Below are 17,876 nucleotides of genomic sequence, written 5' to 3'. Positions count from 1 at the left end.
ACCACAGACTGTCCAGGAGTTGGCAGATGCTTTAGTCCAGGTCTGGGAGGAGATCCCTCAGGAGACCTTCCGCCACCTCATCAGGAGCATGCACAGGCATTGTAGGGAGGTCATACAGGCACGTGGAGGCCACACACACTACTGAGCCTCATTTTGACTTGTTTTAAAGGACATTACATCAAAGTTGGATCAGCCTGTAGTGTGTTTTTCCACTTTAATTTTGAGTGTGACTCCAAATCCAGACCTCCATGGGTTGAAAAATTTGATTTCCATTTTTTTATTTTTGTGTGATTTTGTTGTCAGCACATTCAACTATGTAAAGAACAAAGTATTTCAGAAGAATATTTAATTAATTCTGATCTAGGATGTGTTATTTTTGTGTTCCTTTTATTTTTTTGAGAAGTGTACAAACTAATCTTACCAACAATCATTAGGACCCCCCAGGGGTGCACCTTCTGATGCCTGAGGTGAAAACTGAAACAGTGCCAATTTCTTAACCTAACCCCTTCCCTTCAGCCTATGGCCCTTCAGCTGCCCCTCTCTTGCCCATATCTAGTGCTGCCTGAGGCGATCGCCTCACCTGACCTCATTGGTGGTGCACCCCTGGGACCCCATGCAGTTCGCATTGGTCTAAAAGGAATATGAATATGGGATCAACGTCCTGGTTGCCATGTGACTGCGGTCCTGTCATGCCTTAGGGCAATGAGATGTGTCCTGACATCAAAAGGACGTGTGACACTAACCAGTTCATTATCTACCTCCACATATTCAAAATTATTTGTGTAAGGCCCCATGCACACGACTGTGGTGTGTTTTGCGGTCCGCAAATCGCGGATCCGCAAAACACGGATGGCGTCAGTGCGCGTTCTGCAATTTGCGGAACAGCACGGGCAGCCTTCAATATAAATGCCTATTCTTGTCCGCAAAGCGCGGACAAGAATAGGACATGTTATATTTTTTTTTAGCAGGGCCACGGAACGGAGCAACGGATGCAGACAGCACACTGAGTGCTGTCAGCATTTTTTTGCGGCCTTATTGAAGTGAATGGGTCCGCATCCAAGCCGCAAAAACTGCGGCTCGGATGCGGACCAAAACAACGGCCGTGTGCATGAGGCCTAAAGCTTATATTACATTGCCAGATAATCTTTCAGATCATCTGTAACAAGCGTTCGTATGAATGCTCGTTACGATGATCTGGCAGTGTAATACTGCCGCCGATTCATCGGGTAATTGGAATCTTTCAACAGGTTTAAAAATCCTTATTTGCCAGTGGCAGATCGCGGTGTCTAATCATGATTTGCTGCCGGCAAACAATGATTCATTATGGGGAGGAGTGATGGCATAACCGATTACTCCTCCCCATACTGCTAGCAAGGAGGAGATTGCCGGGAAGAAACACTTCCCTCCCAACAATCGCCTGTGCGATCTACAGGTGTAATATTGGCTTAACTGGATTTATAACAGACACAACTTGCGCTAATGTCCATTAGTGTTGTGTGAATCGAAGTAAACAAAGTGGAATTCAATCTGAATTTCAGGAAAAATTAGTTTTGCCACAAATCCGAATTTCCCCTCGCTAGGAATAATTTTTTCCCTGTCGGGAACACGATAGGACTCAAAGTGCCGTGCATCCAGCCAATAACCAGATAGCCATCCCTTGTGATGTCACAGCCATATAAAAGCCTCATCCCACACGGTCTCCGCCATTTCCCTGAAAACTAAGCATAGGGACAGACATGCCAAGCGCTAGGGACAGTGTTTCACAAAGCTTTTAATTGCAGAATTTTGGATAGAGAGATTACAATGACAGTGTAGGGAGATCGTAGGGAGAGTTTTTAGACACTGTAGGGAGAGCATAGGGAGAGTGCAGGCTCAGTGTAATCGCCCTGTGCATCTTGTTCAACTGCTGGGCCATTCATACTTAATCTGTTCTGTTATCGATAGACTTACTGTGCATCAGACTCATTGTCAGCAGGCGGTCTAATATAGAGGAGCGTTTATCTAGTTCACTTGCTGCGCCATTCATACTTAATCTGTTCTGTTATACATCAGACTCATTCTCAACAGGCGGTCTAATATAGATATACATGTTACATTTTTACAAGGATATGCATACCACTGGGCCTTGCTATCACACTACTGTTGTGGGGTTCTGCTACTACTGTGATCTGCCACCATATTGTTCTGTATGCCACTGCTGTTGACCCCCATACTTACTCAGTTATGGGGCCTCTATTGTCCCTGTTTGTCCGTGTTGACATCATAGTTTATTTTTCCCTTCTTCTAAACTGTCTGAAGAACAGAAAAAAAAAAGGATCCTGTACTTTGAGCATCCATATGGCCTCTTTCACACGGTCATTATTTGTTCAGTATTTGATCAGTATTTGTAAGCCAAAAGCAGGAGTGGGTCCAAAACACAGAGAGATGCAAAATATTCCATTACGTTTTGTCTCTGTTTTGGAACCACTCCTGTTTTTGGCTTACAATTACTGATCAAAGAGGCCATTAAAGTCCTGCGTGCAGGATTTTTTTTTCCTTGTTAAAAAAAACTGATTTGAGACGTAAATGACAAAAAGAGATGCAAATTGAGCATAAGTCTTCTTTCACACAGTCCGTATTCTGTATCCGTATTTTGATCAGTATTTTAAAGCCAAAAGCAGGAGTGGGTCCAAAACACAGAAGAGAGGCAAACATTTCTATTCCATGTTATCTCTGTTTTGGACCCACTCCTGGTTTTGGCTTACAAATACTGATCAAATACTGACCTTCTAAAAGAGGCTTTATGGATGCTCAAAATACAGGCTTTGTTTGTTTTCTTTTGGTTTTTTTCCTGTTTTTCTGGCGGATTGGAAGAACTGAAAAATAAACAGTGATGTGAACAAAGCCTTAGGCCCCTTTCACACGGGCGAGAATTCCGCGTGGGTGCAATGTGTGAGGTGAACGCATTGCACCCGCACTGAATCCGGACCCATTCACTTTAATGGGGCTGTGCAGATGAGCGGTGATTTTCACACATCACAATCGCAGCATGTTCTTTATTCTGCGTTTTTCACGCAATGCAGGCCCCGTAGCAATGAATGGGGCTACGTGAAAATCGATGGTTGCTAGGAGATGATGTTAGTAAATTGATTAATGTCAATTCACTGTATTATTTTACCTTATACATGGTTATAAGGGAAAATAATAGCATTCTTAATTCAGAATGCTTAGTAAAATGTTGCTTGAGGGGTTAAAAAATAAAACAAAAATTAACTCACCTCATCCACTTGATTGCGCAGCCGGCATCGTCTTCTTTCTTCTTCTTTGAGGACCTGCAAAAGGACCTTTGATGACGTAATCACGCTCCCCACAAGCCAATACATTCTAATACTGTACGGAGCACTCGCTCCGTACAGTATTGAAAGAAAGTTTTATGCAAATCGACTTCGAATGTTTCATCCGAAGTGGATTCGCTCATCCCTAGACCCGATGGTAACAGTGACCTGTAATCCTGACGCAGAGTAAATCTACAGCTAACAGAAGGGATTAAAAAACGTGTTTGGACTGCCACAACATGCATTAAAAGAATTATTTTTTTCCTCCATTACTTTATTGGCGCTGTCTCCATGTCTTTATTTTGTTCCACTAAGGAGCCGTTACACTGCAGGGGTGCGCACAGGTCTTTTGTTTTATTGAAGGGTGCTGTATGCTTTTCTTTATCGGAATCTTGGTGCACTGCACAGTGATTTACATCTGTAATACTGACGGCACAGTACCTACAGAATGGATTAACGGGGTTGTCTGGGTTCAGAGCTGAACCCGGACATACCCATAATTTCACCCAGGCAGCCCCCCTGATGTTGGCATCGGAGCAGTTCATGCGCCGATGAGCTCCCTTGCCCTGCACTGGATCGTGCAGGGCAAGGGCTCTATTATTTAGAATAACACACTGTCGGGTGGAGGCTTCTGCCCAGCAGTTTGTTCGGTGACGTCACCGGCACTGATGGGCGGCCGTTTTACAGGCTAGGGCAGCGCTAAAGCCCTCCCATCAGTGCCGGTGACGTCACCGGGCTCACTGCTGGGCGGAAGCCTCCGCCTGGCAGCCCTAAGGAGAGGCCGGTTCGTCACCGGAACTCCAGAAAATGCCTTTGCCCTGCGAGATTCAGCGCAGGGCAAAGGAAAGCATCGGAGCATGAACTGCTCCGATGCTCAAGTCAGGGGGGCTGCCTGGGTGAAAATGGGGATATGTCCAGGTTCAGCTCTGAACCCGGACAACCCCTTTAACTACGAATGTGGGTGCACTAGAACGTAATGCACACAGCAATACACTCTCGCTGTAATTTAAGTTGCGAGCCTTCACACTGGGATTTGGCCATGGGATGAATATAATTAGGCAGATGTATCGCAATTCATAATGAATCAAATTTCTTGTCGAACGTCGGCGAATCGACCAAATCAAATTTTTCAAAACTTCGCTCATCACTAATGTCCTTCATCTGTTAGAACAAAATTCATCCTTATATTATCTGTCTGTCTGTTATCTATCTATGATCTGTTTGTCTATCTATTCAGGACTGACACTGCACATAGAGGAGAGGTTATTGAAGAAGCGCTGTGAGCATGTGCGTCCTGTATTACAAGGCTTTACTACAGGACGTAACCCACAGCGACAGAAATCAAAACAGATTGGCCACAGGATGCAATGTTAGGCTAATAAGTTATTAGTAATAACTTTAGAATAAGGCCTCATGCACACGGCCGTTGCAAACAATTGGTCGACAAGCCACGGCCGCCGGCCGTGTGTACCACGCATCACGGACGTGGACCCATTCACTTGAATGGGTCCGCAATTCCGGAGATGCGGAACGGAACACCAGAAGCACTACGGAGTGCTTCTGTGGTGTTTCTTTCCGTTGTTCCGCACCGCAAATAAATAGGACATGTCTTATTTTTTTGCGGTGCGGACAGACCACGGACCCATTCAAATTGAATGGGTCCGTCCCGCTGCACGGATGTTGCTCGTGCATTGGGGACCGCAATTGCACCTGGCAGAACAGGTACATGGCTGGCGGCACACCTGGAGTCACGCTGGAAGCGTCTACAAAGGAAAAGTCGTCATCCCGCCTGAAACCAGTCTGATGAGCGTAATTCTGTTCACTGCCGGCGCTCCGTGCCAAGCTGCTCCTGAAAACCCAACTTCCTTTTTCCTTTCCGGTGTCAGTCCTGCTGGAAATAACTTAGAATTTTGCTGACAATGCAGTTCCCTGTTAGAACTTCAATCATTATTCAGTGGTTTATAGGGGAAACGTGAACAGTGGTCCACAATGCACGGGCACCGGCCGCGTGCCCACCGTTTGCGGATGCAGACCTATTCACTTGAATTGGTCCACGATCCGCAAGATTCAGTCGGCATGTGGAAGCATGGACCGAAATCCCACGGAAGTGCTTCCGCTCCGCAGCTTTCATGGCCTATGTTATTTATTTATTTTTTTGTAAAATTATTTTTATTGTTTTATGTCAAAGACAAAACATTAGGATCCAAAACGCATGAACAGAATGCTTTTTGGCAATCAAGAGTTCTCAGAACATTCGGAGATATAACATTGATGGCCGATGTTATTTTGACCCTGACACGGTTGCCGTGCAGACTGGCTGGCGGTGGCAACGTGTAGTTTTCGGTTTGCACGTGCACTTCCCCTTTAAGGTGAGTTTTCCTGCTGTTTGGTGAGCGTGGGGTTAATTTCCGGACTAGGTGTGGATCAGGGTGTGGTCTCTTGGTGCTATTTAGCCTAGGTTCGTAGCACGGAGGTGTGCTGTGCTCTAGCCTTGCTGTTGGTTGGAAGTGATGTGTCAGTTTTGGGCAATGCCATCTGCTCAGTCATCGAGGGCCACCTTGTTGGACATCAAGGTCTTTTAGCAATGTCATCCCTTTGTCTTCTCCACCCTTCCTTATGTGTCTATGTTTGGTGTGGGTTTGATTTGGGGTCTAGTGCGTTGTTACATGTCTGGTCTGTTGATGTGGTGTCCAGCATGTCTGCTAGACATTTCCCCTTTTTGTCTTTTCCTCCGAAAGGGGGTACCTGGAAGTCCCCCGGAGGGGGAACTATCAGAAGTGCTGCCATCATTCTGCATGGTGGTCCAGGTAGTGACTACTGGATTCCGTGTTTGGGTCCTTCCTGGTGTGTGTTTGGGCCTAGGCTCATTCCTAGTGTCCAGTGGTTGTGGTGTGGTGAGCGCGGTGACGTCCGCGCAGGTCCTGCTGACTGAAGATAGAAGGTTCTTACTTGGCATTCCATGTTATAATGGAAAATAACAAAGTAAATAGGGTCCCGGGTAACTCCCCCCTCGTCCTTAGCAACCATGCGTGAAAATTGTATTGCATCCACACTCTCTTGCAATTTTCACGCGTCCCCATTCACTTCTATGGGGCCTGCGTTGTGTGGAAAAACGCAGAATATAGAACATGCTGCGATTTTTCACGCAACGCACAAGTGATGCGTGAAAATGACCGCTCATCTGCACAGCCCCTTATAGAAGTGAATGGGTCCGGATTCAGTGCGGGTGCAATGCGTTCACCTCACGCATCGCACCAATGTGAATTCTCGCCCGTGTGAAAGGGGCCTTAAAGGAATTATTTGCTTTCCCTGAGAACCGGTGGGAATCCTCAGAGAATAAGGCTAGGGCTACACGGCGACAACAAAAAGGGTATAACTCTACTGCGACATGTGTCGGGCGACATTCATGTTGAGTGATATCTTTTCTAATGATGATTTTGTCAATGGCATTGTACTGCGACGCAGCAGTCACACAAAAAATCCAACTTGGATGGATTTATGGATTTTGTGCGAGTTTTGTGTCGCAGTGCGACACTATTGAATATCATTACAAAAAATGTTGTGTGACACATGTAGCGGTAGCCTGAGGGTGGCACATTATGGAGCATTGATTGACCTCATTATAGAGGATTCCCACGTTGGGCCTCGTTCACATTTCAGTTTTTCACTGACGTGTGCTGTCTGCATTTTCTGCGGACGGCGCACGTACCCATTGATTTAAGGCTCCATTCACACGTCCGTGGTGTGTTGCGGACCCCCAAATTGCGGATCCGCAACACACCCGCCCGGCACCCCTATAGAAATGCCTATTCTTGTCCGCAAGCTGCGGACAAGAATAGGACATGTAATATCTTTTGCGGACCTGAAGATGGGGGGCCGCGCTCTGTAAATTCGGATGCTGACAGCACACTGTGTGCTGTCCGCGTTCATTCCGTCCCCATAGAAAATGAATGGGTCCGCACCCGTTCCGCAAAATTGCGGAACGAATGCGGACCCATTTGCGGATGTGTGAATGGAGCCTTAATGTGTCTGTTCACATTTCAGTATATATATTTTTTTTTTTTACTGACCCACACGGGGACATGCACTACTTTGATCTGTGATGCGGGCTAAGCACACCCATTGAAGTCTATGGGTCCGTGAAAATCACTGACACACCTCCGTGTTGTGTCCGGTTTTTCACTGAAGACGAATAGGAGATTCTTTGGAAATTAATTTTCAGCTGAGCAATGTCAGTGAATTACGGATGACGCACGGATCCTTCCCAGATGAAACATGGATGCTTTTTTTTCACGGATGTGACACTGACACGAAAAAGTGAACGAGGCCTTACACAAACGGCGTTGGACTGGCCCACCAGAGTACTAGAGGATCCTCCGATGGGCGCAGGCGCTATTGCAATGGTGGGTCTGAAAGGTCCAGGATAAAATATCATTCGGAGCTGCCTCTGGAGCCAATGGGCACATTTACTATACTATGTAAGAATGCTGCTGTAGGCCTCATTCGCACGTCGGTGGTCTCCACGGACCGCACACGTCCCCATTCATTTAAATGTGTGTATTCACACATCTGGGTTTAGCATGGTCTGTGTTTTTACCATGGATGCATGCTCTATTTTGTCTCTGTTCACGGATCGATAACGTGCATTATAGTCTATGGGTCCGTAAAAACCACAGATGCAACACGGATCATTAGGAAGAGATACTTTGAAAATAATTTTTCAGCTGTGCAGGGTCAGTGAAACGGATGGCGCACGGACAGCAAAAAACGGTCATGATGGATCCGTGAACACTGAGAAAATAGAGCATGTACCCGTGCTAGAAACGCACACCCACGGACAGCGCTAAAACACTGATGTGTGAATCCACACATTACAATGAATGGGGACGTGTGCCGTCCGTGGAGAACACTGACGTGTGAATGAGGCTTAACAAGTGCTGAGCGACTCACAATATTGTCTGTCACCACTCATTATAGCCAATTACCTGCCTGTGTAAAAGAACCCTAAGGGCTCATTCACACAACTGTATATTTGTGTCTGCAATTTTGCAGCTCAGATGCAGACCCATTCACTTCAATGGGACCGCAAAAGATGCGGACAGCACTCCGCGGCCCCGCAAAAAAGATGGAGCATGTCCTATTCTTGTCCGCATTTCTATGGCTACTTTCACATTAGCAGGATCATGTTTGCTGTTCTGCGGCCGGACTCCCATCCCCGTTATAGTGAATGAGGCCGGAGCAGACTTCCACGTGGGCAAGCGTTAGTACGGATCCAACAGGCTGTTCCCCTGCTAACGCTAATGTGAAAGTAGCCTATCATAGGCCTGTTCCGTTCTGCAAAATGCTGACCGCACACACAGCCAGTATCCACGTTTTGAGGCTCTGCAAAAACTGATCCGGTTGTTTGAATGAGCCGTTGGGGTTCGGCCACACAGTCAGGATGCAGTTTTGGAAGCCACAATCAGGAGTGAATTATAAAAGGAGGGAAAGTCTAAAGGACGGGTGCAATTTATTTATTCATTTATTCACTCCTGGTTCCGGCTTCCAAAACTGTAGAGATTAGAGAATTATTCAAAAATTAGACTTGGCTGCTTTACCAAATTTTACAGAAAAATTCTCTTCGTGACAAATTACTTTGTGTCGAAGTGCATTTCTTTGTAAGTAGTGGGTGCAATGACAGGGAGTCCCCCCCCCCCCCCCATCATTGTACCCCTCAGATGCTGCCAGTGACGTACATAGAGAAGTAAGGGCCCCATAACAAGGATCAAACCAGGCCCAGTCCCCCTTCCCCACAGGATAGAAGGGTTTCCGCCTAAACCCCTTTCATTGACCCTTGGGCCATTTTTCCACTACCTCGTTTACAAAATTTGTTCCTTTAGGGTCCATTCACAGGTCCGCAATTTTGCGGAACAGGTGCAGACCCATTCATTTTCAATGGGGCCGGAATATGCTGTCTGGATCCGCATTTCCACATCCGTGCTTACATTTCCGTAAAAAAATAGAACATGTCCTATTCTTGTCTGCATTTGCGGACAAGATTAGGCATTTTCTATTATATTGCTGGCGATGTGCGGACAGCAAATTGCGGAATGCACATTGCCAGTGTCCGTGTTTTGCGGATCCGCAAAACTCTTACGGACGTGTGAATGGACCCTTAGAGGGTGGACTCCTGACCGAGTTTTCACCTGCAGTAGAAGAGGAGATCATCCCAACTAAGGGCTCGTTCACACAAACGTGTGAAGCCTGTGAATGCGCTCCTATTTTATCCTGGGAGTAGCATTCCTCTGCACTTTTGCCCTTCCTATCTCATAGACCGCCTTGATTAGGTGTACATATGGGTGCGCTCGCTCCTCCTTCCATCGGTTGCCTGACGCCCATGGAGGTGACTAGAAGCAGCGCACCATATGTGTGGGGTCTGCGCTCCTGAACATAGAAGCCCAGCGGCTTAGGTAGGTTTAGCGTAGGGCCCGCCTGACCTGAGACCACCTTGGCGCTTGGTAGGCGGGCACAGATGTGTTTTGATCAAAATATATTGGCTAAGTGTCTCAGATATTATCACATCAGAGTGAGGGCTTTGTCCATATAGAATGCTTGCATCTACTTTACTAAGTGCATTATTATCTTATTTCTGTGATTTTCTTCAATAATATGGCCAGGGACATCCGCACATTTATACACCAGACCGTGCAGGGTGTTTTTATCTTTGTTTTTTATTTAGTTTTTTGTTTATGTAGAATCGAATTTATCCTGAAATTCAGAACCAAGTCCACTTTGTCGCCTTCGATTCGCTCAACACTACAAAACTGCATCAAGAAACCTGACCTCTGGGGGCTGCTGACCACATGCGGCCCAGCGTCCATGGCAACCACATCATTTTGTGGGGGCGGCCATCAGCTGACGTGGCATGTGGCCAGCAGCACCCTCCACCGTATGCCGCCAATCAAATTCCAGCTGACAATTCTCCAGAGCAGAATTGGAAGCGGAAGAAACGATCTGATTGGTTGCCTAATTAGGCTGCCTGTCTCCAATCCCAGGCGCCATGCAACAGTTCAATGACAAATTCAACTCTGCTACATATGCTGAGGCTAGGACAATAATCGGGATTTCCAGCAGCCAGCCATTGCCATGCTGACCCTCCGGGTGAGATCCCTCCTCCGATGTATACACACAGATCACACACACCGGAGACTTCCTATCCTCTGAGCTCCGCCAGCGGCTCCCGCAGTGACACTGCCATCTAGTGGCGGCGAGCGGTAATTTCCGTCGGCTCACTCTGTGATCTGTCAGTGCGGCATTTCCGGGTCTGATCCTGCAGCGAGATCCCGGGACTGACCGGAGAATTCTCTGGAGACAGGGGCCGGTAGGTGAGCGGCTGTGTGCCAGGCCTCCCTGCATGCAGTGTCCCCATCACCTCCGTGTATTGTGGTATCACTTTGTATCTGTCAGGGTTACATTGTATCACTACTACTTCATCATCCTCCTCTCTCAATCTCCGGTGCTCCCCCCTCCCCCCGTGCCATGTGTGACAGCTGTCATTGCCACCTAGAGTACATGTCACATTGTGTCACTGTTACATAAAACCTGCGCTCTCCGGCTGTCACTTCCACAGTTAAGGAGGTCGCAGCCGTAGATCTCGCCCATTGTCCGTTTTTCGCCATTAGGAACTATTGTATCGCTTTACGTAGCATTACATCTAACCGTAGCCGGCTCTAAGGAAAAATATCTGAAAATGTCCACGCTTTCCGTAATCGCTTATCGGATACGTATTTAGTAATTTGCATGCGTCAGTATTTAGAATATATATATATGTCCAGAAAATGAATGGCGCTCCAGTAGGTCATGAACCAATAACTCCTTTATTCACCCGTGCGGCACAACGTTTCGGCTTAATACTAGAGCCTTTTTCAAGCTTGAAACGTTGTACCGCACGGGTGAATAAAGGCGTTATTGGTTCATGACCTACTGGAGCGCCATTCATTTATTGGGGTCAGAAGCCTATTCCCTCAAGAACGTGCACCCAACCTTTCACTTTTTGCCAGTGCCGCCATTTTTCTCTGATATATATATTTTGACAATTGAGCCTCCGTTGGCGAACTGATAGGACATTGGACGGATGGGAGAACCTCATCGCTAGGTGTTACGGTTTATTATTTTATGTCGTGTCGTTATACAGTACATCTGCTCATCTGTTATGCAATGTATTATCTATCTAGTCATTTTCTCCCAATATTATAATTAGGGCTCATGCCCACGACTGTGTGCCGCCAGTTCCTTGCATCGGGGACCGTAGTGCTTCCGTTGGGTTCCGTGCCTCCGTTCCGCACGGCACCTTCCGGATTGCGGACCCATTCAAGTGAATGGGTCTGCATCCATGATGAGGTGCGAAAACGGCCACGGCCTGTATATTGCTGCCCTGTTATTTGCGGAAATATAATTCAGGATGCACAGTGCAGAGTACAGTATTATTTGTACTCTTAGTAAGTAGATTGTAAGCTTTTTGGATCCATAGGTGTTCCTGGATTGTAGATAAGAAGGTTGTGACACCTTAATCACTGAATATCAAAATGAACCCTACTGTAAAACATACCATTTATTGGTATAAAATATACGTTAAAACCACTAAGTTGCAATCGAAATGTCAAATATAATCAAATGATAAAAGTATTAAGCAGGGTCGGGCTGAGGCGGGGGGGGGGGGTGCCTCAACAACCAGATATGGTCACAATTCGGGATGAGCGAACTTCTGTTTTCAAGTTCGGCGTACAAGGTTCAGGCTCGGGTTATCTAAGAATTCCGTTATAGATTCCGCTACCACGGACAATAACTTATGCTCTGTGGTAGCGGAATCCATAACAGGATTCTTAGATAACCCGAAGCTTGTACCCCGGACTTGAAAACAGAAGTTCGCTCATCCCTAGTGACAATTCGAATGTATTACTTTCTGGCGGTTACTCGTGGTTCGGTGAGCGCTGACTTGATTAGTGGCTCTCAGTATATTGAGGGCCCACGTCGTATATTCTGTCCTCAGCGACGCTCCACAGGGCTGGACTGGGGCACTTTGAGGATCCTGTAGGGTGGACCATCAAGGTGTCACTCAAAACAGTCCAAATCCCGTGATTTCTGAAGGTAATGGACTGGCCTCAAAAGAACAGAATTAAAAAAAATATATATCTGTTTTAGGCGATCACCCTAAGGGCTCATTCAGACGGCCGTACATTCATTTCAGTGGATCTACAAAAGATGCGGACAGCACACGTCGGAAGTTTTTGCTAGGCAGGGTCTCTCATGCTTAGAGCTCATGCACGCAAACGTGTGCCGGCTAGGCCCGTATTGCGGCCCGCGAACAGTCACGGCCACGGGCATTTTTGCAGTGCGTCACGGACGTTCCCGCGACATAGTGGCAGGAAATCAGTGAGACTGGCAACACGTGGTTTGATCTGACAGGTTTTCCTTGTGGATAGGCGTCTGTGTTTCTGGTAATGGCCTCACCCCTTGCCTCCAGGTGTTGCTATTGGGGTCATTTAACCTTCCTTATTTATTGCTTCTCCCACAATGCTGTGCGGTTTATAGTTTCAGTTGTGGATAGCTGGTGTGTGGATCTTGGCGGAGTTCTTGGTGCTTCCATAGCCGTTTCGAAGTTAAGTCTTTTCTTTCCCTTTTTGTATTTTGTTTGGGTTCTGTGTGTTGCATTTCCCTATTGTTTGTATTAGGCCTGAAGGAGACTCCTGTTCGTCCTTCCTTTTGGAGGAACAGGTAGTCTCGTCCCTGCCATTAGTACCAGGGTCCTATAGGGCTTGATAGGACTCTATGTATTCCTGTGTAGGAACTCGCCTACCTCTGGGGTCTGTTCATACTGGTAGTCAGTCAGGATTTTGGTTGGGGTTTTACTAGGAGGTGTCCATCTTCCTTCGCTAGTCCTCAGGCCTGATTTCCCCCCCCCCCCCCTTCCCTCTTATGCTCGGTGTGGTGTTTCCCTCTCACACCAAAGCCTGACACCCATTCACTTGAATGGGTCCGCAATCAGGAAGGCACGTTGCAGAATGGAGGCACGGAAACATTAGAGTGCTTCCGTGGAGTTTCTCTCCGTGCCTCCGCACCGTAAAAAAATAGAACATGTTCTAATTTTTTATTTTTATTTTTTGCGGTGTGGATGGACCACGGACCCATTCAAGTTGAATGGGTCTAGATCCGTCTGCGGCAGCCACACGGATGTTGCCTGTGTTTTGGGGACCGCAAATTGCATAATGGCCAGGCACGGCTGTGTGCTGTGCATGAGCCTTTAGGGATAGCCACCGATAAGTGGAGCCCCTTTTAAGCGATCTTAGGAAGGGACACTTGACAGTATTAGGCCTCATGCACACGACCGTATGTATTTTGCTGTCCGCAAAAATACGGATGATGGCCATGTGCATTCCGTATTTTGTGGAAAGGAACATCTGGCCCCTAATAGAACACTACTATCCTTGTCCGTAATGCGGACAATAATAGGATATGTTCTATTTTTATTTTTTATTTTTTTGCGGAACGGAAATACGGACATACGAAAACGGAGTGCACACGGAGTAGCTTCCATTTTATTTTTGCGGACCCATTTGAAATGAATGGTTCCACATACGGTCCACAAAAAAAAAACGGAAAGAGCGTCCCGACCATGATTGCCTAAAGCAGATTTTTTAAATTCTTTTCTTGTGGCCAGTCCATTACCTGCAGAAATCACGGAATTTGGACTGTTTTGAGTGACACCTTGATGGTCCACCCTACAGGATCCTCAAAGTGCCCCAGTCCAGCCCTGTGGAGCGTCGCTGAGGATAGAATATACGCCGTGAGCCCTCAATATACTGAGAGCCACTAATCAAGTCAGCGAATGTCAAACCGTGAGTAACCGCCAGAAAGTAATACGTTCTAATTGTGACCATGTCTGGTTGTTGAGGGCCCCCCCTGCCTCTGCCCGACCCTGCTTAACACGTTCATTATTTGATGTTTGATTATTTGACATTTCTATTGCAAGTGGTTTTAATGTATATCAATAAAGGGTATGTTTTAGAGTAGGCTCAATGTTGATATTCTGTGGTTACGTTGTGTGTGTATGTATGTATGTACAGTACAGACCAAAAGTTTGGACACACCATCTCATTCAAAGAGTTTTTTCTTTATTTTCATGACTATGAAAATTGTAGATTCACACTGAAGGCATCAAAACTATGAATTAACACATGTGGAATTATATACATAACAAACAAGTGTGAAACAACTGAAAATATGTCATATTCTAGGTTCTTCAAAGTAGCCACCTTTTGCTTTGATTACTGCTTTGCACACTCTTGGCATTCTCTTGATGAGCTTCAAGAGGTAGTCCCCTGAAATGGTTTTCACTTCACAGGTGTGCCCTGTCAGGTTTAATAAGTGGGATTTCTTGCCTTATAAATGGGGTTGGGACCATCAGTGGCGTTGAGGAGAAGTCAGGTGGATACACGGCTGATAGTCCTACTGAATAGACTGTTAGAATTTGTATTCTGGCAAGAAAAAAGCAACTAAGTAAAGAAAAATGAGTGGCCATCATTACTTTAAGAAATGAAGGTAAGTCAGTCAGCCGAAAAATTTAGAAAACTTTGAACGTAATGGCTATTTGACCATGAAGGAGAGTGATGGGGTGCTGCGCCAGATGACCTGGCCTCCACAGTCACCGGACCTGAACCCAATCGAGATGGTTTGGGGTGAGCTGGACCGCAGAGTGAAGGCAAAAGGGCCAACAAGTGCTAATCATCTCTGGGAACTCCTTCAAGACTGTTGGAAGACCATTTCAGGGGACTACCTCTTGAAGCTCATCAAGAGAATGCCAAGAGTGTGCAAAGCAGTAATCAAAGCAAAAGGTGGCTACTTTGAAGAACCTAGAATATGACATATTTTCAGTTGTTTCCCACTTGTTTGTTATGTATATAATTCCACATGTGTTAATTCATAGTTTTGATGCCTTCATAGTCATGAAAATAAAGAAAACTCTTTGAATGAAAAGGTGTGCAGAATTATTAGGCAAATGAGTATTTTGACCACATCATCCTCTTTATGCATGTTGTCTTACTCCAAGCTGTATAGGCTCGAAAGCCTACTACCAATTAAGCATATTAGGTGATGTGCATCTCTGTAATGAGAAGGGGTGTGGTCTAATGACATCAACACCCTATATTAGGTGTGCATAATTATTAGGCAACTTCCTTTCCTTTGGCAAAATGGGTCAAAAGAAGGACTTGACAGGCTCAGAAAAGTCAAAAATAGTGAGATATCTTGCAGAGGGATGCAGCACTCTTAAAATTGCAAAGCTTCTGAAGCGTGATCATCGAACAATCAAGTGTTTCATTCAAAATAGTCAACAGGGTCGCAAGAAGCGTGTGGAAAAACCAAGGCGCAAAATAACTGCCCATGAACTGAGAAAAGTCAAGCGTGCAGCTGCCAAGATGCCACTTGCCACCAGTTTGGCCATATTTCAGAGCTGCAACATCACTGGAGTGCCCAAAAGCACAAGGTGTGCAATACTCAGAGACATGGCCAAGGTAAGAAAGGCTGAAAGACGACCACCACTGAACAAGACACACAAGCTGAAACGTCAAGACCGGGCCAAGAAATATCTCAAGACTGATTTTTCTAAGGTTTTATGGACTGATGAAATGAGAGTGAGTCTTGATGGGCCAGATGGATGGGCCCGTGGCTGGATTGGTAAAGGGCAGAGAGCTCCAGTCCGACTCAGACGCCAGCAAGGTGGAGGTGGAGTACTGGTTTGGGCTGGTATCATCAAAGATGAGCTTGTGGGGCCTTTTCGGGTTGAGGATGGAGTCAAGCTCAACTCCCAGTCCTACTGCCAGTTTCTGGAAGACACCTTCTTCAAGCAGTGGTACAGGAAGAAGTCTGCATCCTTCAAGAAAAACATGATTTTCATGCAGGACAATGCTCCATCACACGCGTCCAAGTACTCCACAGCGTGGCTGGCAAGAAAGGGTATAAAAGAAGAAAATCTAATGACATGGCCTCCTTGTTCACCTGATCTGAACCCCATTGAGAACCTGTGGTCCATCATCAAATGTGAGATTTACAAGGAGGGAAAACAGTACACCTCTCTGAACAGTGTCTGGGAGGCTGTGGTTGCTGCTGCACGCAATGTTGATGGTGAACAGATCAAAACAGTGACAGAATCCATGGATGGCAGGCTTTTGAGTGTCCTTGCAAAGAAAGGTGGCTATATTGGTCACTGATTTGTTTTTGTTTTGTTTTTTAATGTCAGAAATGTGTATTTGTGAATGTTGAGATGTTATATTGGTTTCACTGGTAAAAATAAATAATTGAAATGGGTATATATTTGTTTTTTGTTAAGTTGCCTAATAATTATGCACAGTAATAGTCACCTGCACACACAGATATCCCCCTAAAATAGCTAAAACTAAAAACTACTTCCAAAAATATTCAGCTTTGATATTAATGAGTTTTTTGGGTTCATTGAGAACATGGTTGTTGTTCAATAATAAAATTAATCCTCAAAAATACAACTTGCCTAATAATTCTGCACTCCCTGTATTGGCTCCGATGAGCCGAAGTTATTACTTTGCGAAGTCTCGAGACTTCGCATAATAACTTCAGAAATTGATTGATTTAGGCCTCCTGCACACGCATTTGCGGATCCGCAAATACACGGGCACCGTTCCGTGTGCTTTCCGCATCACGGATGCGGACCCATTCACTTCAATGGGTCCGCAAATCCGGAGATGCGGAACGGAAGCACTATGGTGGGGTTTCGTCCCGTACTTCCGTTCCGCAAAAAGATAGAACATGTCCTATATTTTTGCGGAATGGCCGGATCGCGGACCCGTTAAAGTGAATGGGTCCGCGATCCACTGCGGCTGCCCCACGCTCGGGTGCTCGTGCATTGCGGCCCGCGTTTTGCCCACCGCAGCACGGCCACGGGGCGCACACGTTCGTGTGCAGGAGGCCTTATACTGTAAAAAAAAAAACATTTCCCGAACTCTGGTTCGGTTCCAAGTTGTGCCGCTCTGTACAGTATTGAAACAAAGTTTTATGCGAATCGACTTCGGATGTTTCATCCGAAGTCGATTCGCTCATCCCTAGTTGTGACGCCCCAGTATTTTGTAAGAGAGAGAATAGTCTCTGTTCATTGTGTCAGCTGCGCTTTATGCATTGCATGTGATCTCAGGCTGTCTGCACGTGGTTTGGATTTGTATGCAGAAAGTCTGCATGAAATCTCATTCTGGATCACACAGCGTGGCATCTAAGAGCTGGGTCACAAGAACACATTTTTTTACACCATTAAATACATAGGGGGTCATTTATTAAGCTGAACTAGGCCTATATTAAGCGTATTTCAGGCGCAGATTGCGGTGTAACAGCTAGTTGTGCCGCAGTATGCTATTTTTCCTCACTCATGCCAGGTCTAAAAAAAAAGTAGACGTGGTGGGGAAGGGTCAATAGGCCCGTCGCAATTACCATTTTCTACGCCTGTTTTAGCAAGGAAGCGGTCTTACATCTAGAACTGGCGGGGGATCCACCTAAGTTGAGGAG

The 17,876-nt window shown here is 46.1% G+C and overlaps 1 protein-coding gene across 3 annotated transcripts in view; it reads left to right on the top strand.

The window, feature by feature from the left end:
* Positions 1-17,876, top strand: part of ABHD6 (abhydrolase domain containing 6, acylglycerol lipase) — a 79,607-nt gene that overhangs the window by 17,031 nt on the left and 44,700 nt on the right. Inside the window, exon 1 of one of the 3 annotated variants that reach the window (XM_040406843.1) lies at positions 10,539-10,674. The exons of 1 other annotated variant lie outside the window; for it this stretch is intronic. The gene's annotated coding sequence lies outside the window, so the exon portion shown is untranslated. Of the gene's footprint in view, positions 1-10,538; positions 10,679-17,876 lie in introns of those variants that run through there. One more of the 3 variants, XM_040406844.1, reaches the window with a different exon arrangement.

Source organism: Bufo bufo, chromosome 9 (assembly GCF_905171765.1).
Source record: "Bufo bufo chromosome 9, aBufBuf1.1, whole genome shotgun sequence".
Taxonomy (NCBI): Eukaryota; Metazoa; Chordata; class Amphibia; order Anura; family Bufonidae; genus Bufo; species Bufo bufo.
This window is presented reverse-complemented; position numbering and strand designations above follow the sequence as displayed.